At 39.6% G+C, this 12,258-nt stretch overlaps 1 long non-coding RNA gene across 1 annotated transcript in view; it reads left to right on the top strand.

Annotated features, from left to right (window-relative positions):
- The first annotated feature begins 1,752 nt into the window (after positions 1-1,752).
- The window catches only part of LOC131959086 (uncharacterized), an 87,030-nt gene continuing 76,524 nt past the window's right edge, over positions 1,753-12,258 (top strand). The window contains exon 1 of the long non-coding RNA XR_009389382.1: positions 1,753-1,903. This is a non-coding gene — a long non-coding RNA (uncharacterized LOC131959086). The remainder of the gene's footprint in view (positions 1,904-12,258) is intronic.

Raw genomic sequence — 12,258 nt, 5'->3', positions numbered from 1 at the left:
GAACTTTATTGTTAAACCATCACATATCAGCTCGAGGCCTTTGTTAGGATCACATATTAAGTAGTACATATTAAGATAGGTAGGGAATAAAGACAACCAACAATAAACATACAAAGAACCTGTGACTGTCTGCAAACACCAGTATATGTGTTTAACACATTAAATAAAAGTGATAATGGTTTTACAGGGTGTTTAGAGCACTGAGACATTACTGCTGACAATACTAATGATACTAAGAAACAAAGACAAAGTGCTGACATCTGTTAAGTTATGGCTGCAAAAGATATCAGCAGTATTTGCTCTAAAACCACGGCTACACACTAAAGAAACATTCGGATTAACACTGTACAAACTTGGGATACAGTTAAGGCTGGTGAGAGGAGGTAGTACTGTACATAAGTGCAATTTTGAGATACCTGTACTTTACTTGAGTATTTCCGCATATGCTACTTTATGCTTCTACTTCACTACATTTTAGAGGCGAATATTGTACTTTTTGCTCCACTACATTTTTCTGTGAGCTTAAGTTAATTTCAGGTGAAGATTTAACAAAAAAAACATGATCAATTAAAAAGTATTAAGCATGTTTATAAATTAGACTATATAATAGTTCATCAGGTAGGCTAGTTAAAATTAGTGCTGCCTATATAAAGGCATCAATAATAAGAATCCAATAATATATTTGGTGCTGACACTTTCACTTGTATGATTCTGCAGTGTGGTATGAGGACTTTTACTTAAGAATATTTATTTATAGAGTATTTTTACACTTTAAATAAAATATATTTGCCACCACTTTAAGGGACTAAAATGAATAGTTTTTTTTTTTTAAATATGTTAAATTTCAAATTAATATAACTTCAAGTTTTAAACAATTACAGATGTGACTCGTTAGGTATAGAAATAATAAGTAAAACAACAAAAACAAAATTTTCCCCTTATTTATGGTTGTGTTGGTCACTGTCAGTGGTCTGCTGTAACTTCCGGTGAAGAAAAGGAACAAAGATGGCGGAAGGTCTCTGAGTAGCCGTTAGCCGTTAGCGAAGGGAAATGCCGTTTAGTCATGTAAATCTCCCCACCTGATGTCAGTTAAGGTAGCAGCACTGTTGGATATTAATGGTTGTTTATTATTAATGCGTGTTTATTTGTTAGCTGTTAAGTGAGTTAGCTGAATTTAGCATGCTAATCGCGAAGCTACGATGCTAATCGAGTATATTGCTAATAATGGCTGGCGTTAGCTAGATAACCTCTCCAGTTTGCCAGTGCGGCTATTGAAGAAGTAAACCGCCGAGGAGTGTGAGCTTTGACCGGTGCAGACAGACTCTGCAGGGACCGGGTCCTCTCAGGAAGATGTTGGACTATGTAGAGGGTCTCAAACTCAAATTACATGGGGGCCGCTGGAGGCAGTATCAAAAATGACCAAGAAAAGACACACAATTACTAAAAAACGACACAAAATGACATTAAAAAAAACTAAATTACTTAAAAAAGACACAAAATGACCAAAAGAGACACAAAATGACAGAAAAAAAGACACTGAATTACCAAAAAAGCCACAAAATTATTTTAAAAAAGACGCATAATGACCCAAAAAAGACACAAAATTACTAAAAAAGACACAAAATTACCAAAAAAAGACACAGAATTTCCAAAAAAGACACAAAATTACTAAAAAAGACACAAAATTACCAAAAAAAGACACAGAATTTCCAAAAAAGACACAATTATTTAAAAAAAAAATAAAAAATTAAAGGGACCTTCATACAAGTTTGAGACCCATGATGTAGATACCACTGGTGGACAAACGTTTGTGTTCGTTTGTTGGAGATTTCAGCCTCCACGGCGACCTGATAAAGCCCTTTTTCCGACACCCAGCCGGTTCGTCCAGGACTGACAGAGAAATGTAAGTTGTACATTTTATTTATTTACTTTCTTTGAATGAAGAGGTATTTATTTTTAGTGTGTGCATGTGTGACAGAGACTGTGTCTGGGTATGTTTAGTATAAAGTAAACTGCAGTGAGATACTTTGTGTATGAATGTTTTGCCAAAGCAAGTAAATTGTTGTCTTTGACATACTATACTCTATTTATTTACAACGGTGGTATATTATTAAGTTACTGCACTTAAGTATGAATTTGAGGTACTTTTGCTTTACTAGAATATTTTATTTCCATGCCTTTTTATATTGCAAAGCCACAACAATTCAGAGAAGACTAAATGTAATTTTCAACATAACATCAACATGACAGCTATAGTTGCATTCAAAACATGTACAGAGCTTATAAAATATGATGAATTGTTATAGCTGAAACTATCGAACTGTATATAAAATGAAGTGGAAATGATTTGCAGCTTTTACTAAAACTGCCTTGATCATGGAAGTTGTTTTTAATGCAAAAATGCTGTTTCATACTTTCATACTTTCCAACTTCTCAAATGTGAGAATGTGCTGCTTCTCCTTGTCTTGAAATACAGTAAACTAAAACATTTTTAGGTTTGACTGTTGACCGTCAGGAGAAAAAAATAAGCATTTTGAAAATGTCACTTTGGCTCTTGGTAATTGTGATACAGATTATTCATATTGGAAAGGAAATTGCCTGCTTACACATTCAGTCATGATAATCATGATACAACACTTTTAGTGGCATTTTTCTACATTGACATTTACAATGCAGGACTTGTAATTTTACAGTATGATATTAGTACTTTTACTTTCTCAAGTAATAGGTTTGCAGGCCGGAATAGGGTTTGGATTTTTCTTAGTCGGTCAACTGGGTTGGGATGGCGTTAAACCGGATTGGACTTGGAAAAATTTAAATCAATTCAACCCTTAAGGTCCTCAGTCTTCTCAAATTTAAGTATTGGACTTTAACCAGAGTGCTTATTATATATAGCCCCACTGCCACAAATCTAATATTTGGAATTATTTGGACTTATTGGGCAGAAATCTGTGCTCTTACTAAATATCTCTCCTAATGCAGTGAGACATAAGGGCACCTAATGTCAGTGAGTGAATACATATGGGAGCAAATTTGTTCCATCTCTTGGAGATTAAGTCAGTGGTAACCGTATATTTTCTCAGTATTTCTTGTGGGGAGTTGACTGACTGAGTAGACGGGACTGAGGAGTCACAACAGAAACCCTCATCTGTTCTACTTAATGCAGACTGACTATTGGCTGTGACTGCCATTTTAATTCGCACCCAATCAGGCCACTTTCACTATAGAAGTGCTGGAAAATAGTGATGCACGCTTTAAGGCCCGTGCCAGACATGGCAGACGTGCTGCTCTGTGGTAGCAAAAGCAGTTATGTTTCCCAAGACGTATTTCAATTTAATGATGCAAGGAAAACGAGGGCTTTCCCTTGAGCTTACTTTTTGACTATTCCTATTTTTCAAGCAATTTCACCTGTCCACAGCTGGCCTCAGATGGCTAAATGATGTTGTGTTGAAGCATGACATCGATGTCTTTTAGAGTTTTTTAAACTTTGTTGTGGAAAACCGGGAAACAAATGCCTTCAGTCTCAACTGAGGCATTGAAATACAGTACCTGTATGTGGGTTTGCTGTCACTAAGGGGTTTTTAGTGCTTTGGCACAGAGCTGACAGGCCAGCAAATCTGGCAACTTTTTCGCTTCTTTGGCGGTTTTCATCATCCACTTTCCTGGTGGTCTTCAACGTACCAAGTCAATGCATTCAGCCGTCTAAGTACTCTGAGAAAGACCTGGCAGGGAGGCAAACCTGGCAAAGTGGCTTTTCATGCAGAGAAAGAGGAGTGTGTGGCACATTTCAGACTGGTACGTGAGTGTGTGCTTGGTGGTGGAGGGGAGAGCGTCTATTGTGGGAGCAGGCAGCTCTGCCGTGAATTTAAACAGCTCACTGAGGACTAAGTACTGGCAGCCGAACGTACATCTGAGGTGACGCGTCATATAAAAAAGGCAGCGAGCGTTTAATCTCCTTCTCCTTGAAAAAGAGCAGCTCCCTCTTTCACAGAGTTCCCGAAAAAACACTGCATTCTCCAACAACGCAGATGGGGGTTGAATAATTCATGGCAACACAGGCAAAGTGTCCTCATGCTGCAGTTCTATAAAAATAATCCCATAACATCATCACACTCACCCCATTGCTCGCTGCGCTCAAACAAGCCAGCTGGGAGAGGTCGACTGGCCTTAAAGCCTCATGACTCAGACTTCATTCACTGGGCCTCCTCCATTCTTTGTGAAGAAAATTTTGCAAGAAAGAGAGGCATTTTTTATAAAAAAGAGAAACAGATTTTGGATTATTCTAACAACTGAAATGTGTATTTGTCGCTGCAGCCTGCAAACAATTATGAGAACACTTTACCTAAAACAGAAATGATCTAGACTAAAAGTATACAGGCGTGCTTGTGGCTCCTTGGGGCTGTACTTAGACACAGCATTGTTTTTTATCTAAATGCTGATCTCAGCATGCTACCACGCTCACAATGACATTTACTAACATCCAAATGGCTGGTATGATGTTCCCCATGTTTACAACTTAGATTTGTGTGTCAGCATGCTTTGATATTGCTGCAATCAGTGATTGTGGTGTTCAAACCAACACAGATGTTTAGAAGTCAAAAGCTTGACCTGTGCCAGATAAAAAGGTATTTGGCATTTTCAGGTTTAGAGGTCAATAGGAGAAAATGCTCCAGCAAAAATGGGTATTATTCAGGATTATGATACCCTGTGATGTACCCCTGCATACTTGCGTATTGGTTTCTTGAGGCTTTTTAACACTGAGCAGGTAGCACAACGAATTGGCAGTAATGGCAATAAAACTGAAAATTAGATAATCAGACCAAATTTGCACCAGGCTCATGCACATGTTCATAACTGGTGGCGCCCCCATTGAGCAATTTAAAAATGTACACACTTGGTTTAGCATTGTTATGAAACATACCCTGCTGGTTTTGTAATAATTGGACAAAAATTCTGATTTACAGTTGGATTTGTGTTAAGCCATGCCCTCTTTTTGCATTTGTGGTGCCCCCTAGTGGCCGATTTGAGTGGAACATGTAGGATGTTTCAGAAACTTATGTTGACAGGTTGTGAAGTTAGGTCAATTTATGTGTTGAGCACTTTTGAAGTTCAATGGTTTATATCTTCAAAATGCAATGAGGTATCAATAAGCTTTTGATGGCATTTGATATGCTTGGCCTAGTAATGATCAACAGAAAATCTGGTACAAACTTAAAGTTTAGGAGGAGCTGTCAAAGTATATTTAAAAAAAAAATAGAAATGGCAGAAAATCTAGACAGGCAGACTTCAGTGGTTCTTGAGACAAATATGTATTGTAAAGAGATGAGTGTCTGTACCAAGTTTTGTGTAAATTAGAATTAACACAAATAATTTTGGGAAAAAAGAAGACAAATAATAAATCAGCACAAGAAACAATAGTGTTTTTGCTCTCAAACCACTAATCACCACTAAGCAGAAAGTGCAACTGAAGCTGATGGGAATGTCATTAGTTCTGCAGGTATTTGATCATAAACCAAAATATTGAACAAATTAAATTCGACATAATGGTGGTACTAGATGTAAAGTCATGGAATCAGCAAATTCACTGAGATTTGTTGTCTGGGAAACATTTATATTTCTTCAAAATTACATGGCAATCCATCCAGTAGTTTCAACACACGACATTCCCAGATCCACAGCACTAGCATGTCTAAAAATGTTGGAATGAAACTATAAAAACAAGAAGAAAAGAAAGATAAATGCAATGTGTCGGCAGAGAGGAGATGGACTATGTGTTTCCTGAAGCGAATGTGTCTGAGCTCAGTTTCCAAGGGGGCAGAATACTTATTTTGGCCGTTTTTGTTCGTCTTGGCAGAAGCAACATTAACAGTTGTCCACCCCTTCCTTTAATGTTCTTCCAAAGTCAAGTTGAACAATTTCATTAGTACAGCACTTTGCCCTCCTGGGAGACAGATAGGGAGACAGCTGACAGGGATGAAAAAAGCAGGAACTGATGATAAAGGACGAAAAAGCAGCCAAGGGGAGAAAAGAAGAAAAGGAGGTGAAGACTGAATTGGTGCGATATTTCACCCAACTTGACAGCAGTGTTGTGTTAAATGCAGTGAGTACAGCTAACTTGGCTTTGAATTTTTTCCTCACATCTCCTTTCTTTGTAAAAGTGAACTGAGAGGTGAAACAATGACAAACTGACACCTTGGCTCTTTTCCAAACTTTCCCCCTCTGGAGTGATGTGATCTCCCCCACAGAGGATATTAACGGTGATCCCTCGTGTTCATAATGTGACCCATGGACAACCTCGCTGCTCTATTTGCTCAGTTTGTTCAAACTCTGTACACTCTTGTCAATTTATTCAAGGTTTCCCAATGTGGTTATGATAACACGCGCCCCAGAAAGACATTTACATTGTGATAATGTTGCAGGCCAACTGCCTGGGAGCGACACTGCAGTCCAAAAAGCATACGCATGGAATCATAGGCTAAATCCAAGTCTAATCCTGTTTATTATTGTTTCTAATTACCGTGGAAATATCAGTGTAATGGTCATGACTCTGTGTTAACCTAAAGCATAATGTAAGAAATAGCTTTTAGCTGCATTTGTCATCTGTAAAAGAGTCTAAAAGGCTTACATCACCACAAAAAGTTACCAGAATTCTTGAAACAAATGATTATTTCTCCAGACATGCATTACTGTAACTTACACTTGTAATTAAACCCTGCATCTATTGATAAAAATACTTCAAAAGGTCTGCTGTTGCCAGTGTTTTCACAAACAGGCAGCGCAGTGGTGTGAAAAAGTGACTTTACGAGCACATAAAAGTGGATACTGTTACACTACACTGGCTTGTGGTCAAAATCTCTTAAATGGTTAAAACAACAGTTGGGTTCTGTGGGTTCTTTTAAATCACCCCTTTCTCTCGCTTGAACTCGGGTCAAAGGAAAACCATGGCACACTATGGTTGAACTTCAGGCCATAAAAGGAGTTCAGCTCAGAGAGGAGCAATTTATGCAAAATGGCTGTGGTTGAACATGATATTTTCTATTTCATTAGGGCAGTTTAGTAATGTAAACCTGCAGAGAGGTCCTTATGGACAACTAAACAACAACCGTGACCATGATATTAAGTCATACTTAAAGTGAAATCTGCAGTTAGTTAATAAAGACCATACTTATCCTCAGAATGGTAATTATTGTTAGGAATAATAGGGACACACTGGGGAGTAATGTTGTATATCTGTGCAAGTACAGTGATTGAACTAATGTTCTTTATTTCAGTAAGGGACTGGGGCTCATCCAGATTTCAAGTGCGTGTAACACACACATACCCGTGGCCACATCCGTGCGCTCTAGCCCCATGGGCCAGGGTGAGTCTCTTTCTCTTTGTTCTAGCCGAGTGCCTGATTAGAAACATCAAGCATAATTTCCTAATTGGGCTGTCCTAACCACTTTCATCTGGAGGATACAAGGCGAGCAGGTACAGGCGTAATCTAATAACCATGAACGTGCGGCCCACTGCAACAGACACATGTAAGGGAGGATGTTCACCCTGTGACTCAGGCTTTTCCATGGAAGAACTGAGCTATCATCACTGGGATCATCCCTCCCCTCCAGCACAGCATGGCCTGCAGCAGATCCACTGGTGTGTGCGGTACCTGCTGCAGGCACCTGCATCATTGGCGTGTGAGGCTGTTTCTCTGGAAGCTCATTTGGGATGTTGTGCAGAAACGTCAAGCTGCACTAATCAAATTTTTTTTTCACAATTTCAATTCTAAATAGAAAATCTGTGGAAATGGGGGTACTTCGATTCTGGAGAGTAAAAAGAAAAGAAACACTTAAAAGATAACACATCGTTGTGTAAACAATAAATACGCCATTGACTGGAAAAAGTACAATTAGTAGGTTATGCTATACGTTGCTACCATATGCCACCTCGTTTGACACAACAAATATGGCATCAAAATTTTCAGGCATCATTAACAAATATATTTAACTTTGAAAAACATTGATGCAGGCATCTCGTAAGTCCTCCTTGTTGTAGAGTTTGTCTTCTCTTGAATATAATGTGACTTGGCTTGGAGTTCAAATATGCAGTTTTGATTTTAGGGTGGACTGTTCCTTTTAAGCTGTGTTCAACAGAAAGTGAATAATTGCAAAATTATTTTCCCCTGCTGATCACACACTGTAATATTAGTGAGTGATTTGCTCATTCACTATTTGTAAGCATTTTCTGTGGTTGTGAGAAGATTGTGTAAGATTTTAGGAAGTATAACAAAACTAATATATCGACCGCAAAGTGCCCAAGATTGGGGAAATTGCTTAATCAAAGCCAGGACTAAACCACACATGACAAAATGCTTTGTTAATTACCTTGATTTAAACATTTTTCTCATTAAAACATGAAAGAGACACAGTTTTGTAGTATATTCTTTGTTGTGTCTTTGAAGAATGTTTCTTTTCATGGTTATGTTGATCTGAAAGTGCGTATTTATTCAACAAACACCACTTTTTATTTCAATATTTAACAGGTTAGAAAAGTCATAACTTATCAATGTTGAAAAACAGTTCAGAAAAAAATCCCCTTTAAAAGCTTTTTAGATTAATGTCACTGACAAGCCAGCACAGTACTTTCTATCAGACTCTGTGGACATCTCATATAAATGTTGCTTGGCTTACGTATTTGTTCATGAAACTCCAAACTTTCAGTTGAAAAACTCCTCCGGGACAAACAAAAATGTTCATGCAAATAAATCAGGCTACATCAAATGCTTTGATAAATGAATGTAAACAAATGCAAGTCAGATGTGAGGAAATGCATCATGGCCGTCCGCAGAGGGCCCTAACCTCATCACTGCAGTAAAAAGCTGATAGCTGTTCTAAATGGACAGCGACTTTAGAACTGTCAGTATATACTCAAGAAGTGATTGAGTCATCTCTCTTTGGGGCCGTAGCTTCATATGGCACACATGTTATACACTTACAGAGGGCCTCATACATCTATCAAATCTGAGATCAGAGTGTGATTGTGCCTGTGTCTGTGTTTGTTCGTGTGTCAAGGTGTCTCTGTGTACTGAGCTATGTAGCATACATGTGCAAAACATACGCAACCATATGAGAAAAAGGACCAAACTTATCCCATGGGCATTAGAGGAATGCAGATGGTGTAGGAAGGGGAGGTGGGGGAGTGGAGTATGTGCCCCTTTTTACCCCCCTCGTGGTGGTTATAGATGAAGATAGTGGGAAAGGGTGGAGTCTTAAAGGCCTTATCAAAGGGCTCCATCTCTGCATTTTGCAGTGCTGACATCCCTAGGGACAGTCTTACGACCTGGGAAAACCCTGGGGTCATGTCCAAACCAATAAACCTTTACTATCTATACCTCCCTCATACCCCTGTTGCACTATTCACCATCCCTCCATCACCTAGTCCCTCACACTCATCATTCCTTGGCTCTCTAAATAAGGGCATGTTGAGTCTATCAGCACTTGGGAGCACAGAGGAGTTTTACAAATCAGGAGGGAGTAAAGAAAGTTTCCCCCGCAACTTTTCATCTGATAAAAGCAGCAATAATAGCAAATTCCTGGATTGGTTGTTTTTAGATTTGGGTTCTGGGCAGAACATGAAACTCCTCAATGTTTTGCTGATCATGTGTCAAATAAAGCCATACAAAGTGGGTAAAATCATACTTTCATAGTCAACCACCCTTGTGCTCGTTATTGTTTTTGGCAGAATTTGTTCACATCTGGCTCCCTACTTATATTCTAATTGCCATAATACATTGCCTGATCTCCTTTTTACTTGCAAAACCCTTGTAGTTGTCGCAAATATTTCCACTACTTATTAATCTGTTGCTCACTCTTTTAATTAACTTGTTAATCATTTAGCCCATTGTATAAATATTGCGAGAAATGTACCTGGAGCCCAAGGTGACATCTTCACATCTGTTGCCTGATAATTAACTGAGGGCCTCTTCAGACCTGAAAGTCCAAACCAATTTTGTTAATTGTATACATTGAACTTGACATACCTACATCCTGTCATCATCACGTACGGGGGCTTCGCCTCGGGTTACATGTAATTGATTGGTTTTGTTGATGTGCTCTCCTGCCTTCTTATACCTCCTCTGTAGTGTTTGATTTTTTTCTGATGTTTCTCCAACTGACACTCGTGCTACGCGGCTCTTTTTGTTTTGGAACTTTTGGGTCTTGAGGAGCTGTAGCATTTATTCAGAGACAAATGGGCAGCTGTGGCTCCGTTGGTAGAGCGGTTGACCACTGATCGGACGGTTGGTGGTTCGATCCCCGACCATGGCAACATATATGTCGAAGTATCCTTGGGCAAGATACTGAACCCCAAATAGCTCACCGATGCTGCGTTCATCGGGGTGTGAATGAACTCCCAATGGTGCCAGGTGGCACCAGTGAGCCCAGTAGCCTCGGCCACCAGTATGAATGTGTGTGTGAACAGGTGAATGAGCACAGTCTGTAGAGTAAAGCGCTTTGGGCTTGAAGACCTTTTTTTCAAATCATGTTTAAAAAAAAAAAAAAAAAAACACACCAAAAACCCCTAGTTAGCTAAAACCTGATACGACCGACCGAGGGCAGCTTTATGCTGGATAGCCTACAGCCTGCCGGAGAAGAAGAACAAGACACATCAGCGAGCGTAATTTAGACTCAGGTCATTACTATTTTTTCAAGAAAGCGACTGGAGAAAAATCCAGCGACTTCGTCTTACTCTTCTTAATGAGCCGCTAACGAGTCGGAGGCCGGCTCCTTAAGAAGAACCCCGCAGTTAGCTACAGTTAGCTCTGTAGCAGTACAGTGTGTATGTGCTGCTGCTACAGGAGGTGTTCACTTAGCGATCTCTGTTTGTTTACAGCAAGCACCAGACACTCACTGTGCACAGTTAGCGATGCCGTTAATTCACGATCACTATGTTTATGATCAGCGGAGACGCTGTGCATAATTAGCCATGCTGCTTTTTAGCTGCTGACATTGTTCACAGTTAGCCACGGCGAAAACCATACATCACCTCTGGAGTCACCAAATCCCTCTAGGGGGCTAACTTGTAATGGAGACACACAGAGTGAGCGTACATTTGAGAGGGTGTTGTCAGAGACTTTCCCGGTGGCCACTCTTCCCCCTATTGATTGCTGATCTGGTGCCCCCGGTCAAGACATAATGTTGATGTGAAGTAGTTTTAGGCTGCATGAACTACGTATTGTGTTTAATTTTGAAAGGGGGCAGAAGTGTATTACGTTGATTCTGTGTCGGATTTCCTGTCTGGTGCAATCTGCTCTGTTGAGCTTGGCGCTAAAATAGAAATGCTACGGATTGATAGCGCCCCAGAGCGGAGAGCGCAGCGCTCCCGGTGGAAATGGTCTCATTAATTAGAGTGGCAGCAATCTAAATTGCTAATTTAACTGCCCCAATAACTGACAATTGTCAATCTCACTGGCACACACAACCAAACACCCAATAGGAGCTTATATTATAGGAGCTTCCCTACGCATATAACATGACAATGGCTGCCACAACTTCTTGTAACTGGACCAAAGTGCTCAAAATGCTAGAAATTAACTGGATATTGGTTCAATTTGATCTGGGCCTTTTTTTCGTTAGACCGAGGTCAGACTGTTTTGCCCGGACCCTGGTCTGGAGTAGGTTTCACATCTGTAATTTTTGCACATTTAAATAGTTTTCCTGGCAATTGACTAAGAGCTGGAGAATGTTTCTCAGCCTTTAGGCAAGAGATTGTGCAAAGTTCATACATTTTTGGTGTAAGATTACTGCGTTCAATTTGCTGAAATATCTTTGCTGAAATATAATTCCAAATAACCCATTTTATTATTTTTAGAGGAACAATAGCATACAGACATCTCTCGCGTTGTGGACAGTAGCACAGGAGGTGTGCATGGGGGAGAGCTTGGGAGTGGTAGTTTTGAGGTTTGTAGTTCTGACAGTTGATTGATGGAGAGAGAGAGAAAGACGAGAGAGAGCAAGTGAGGCAGATAAATGTTGTGGCCAAATTCACCCTAAATTCTTCAGCTGCCACCCTGAGCTCACATAGCAACAAGGGAGTGACCCACATAGACCTACGAGCATGAAACACTCACAGGCACAAGCAGATTTTACATGCATAGAAGCATAGAATTATTACATACATTTACTGACAGTAGATTACAGTGTATAGACATTTAGCCTAAATATTTGGGGTTGCTGTCACCTGGGTCAGTGGCTCATATGTACCTGCAGGGTTTATGTGTGC

Source organism: Centropristis striata, chromosome 21 (genome assembly GCF_030273125.1).
Source record: "Centropristis striata isolate RG_2023a ecotype Rhode Island chromosome 21, C.striata_1.0, whole genome shotgun sequence".
NCBI classification, from domain to species: domain Eukaryota; kingdom Metazoa; phylum Chordata; class Actinopteri; order Perciformes; family Serranidae; genus Centropristis; species Centropristis striata.
This window is presented reverse-complemented; position numbering and strand designations above follow the sequence as displayed.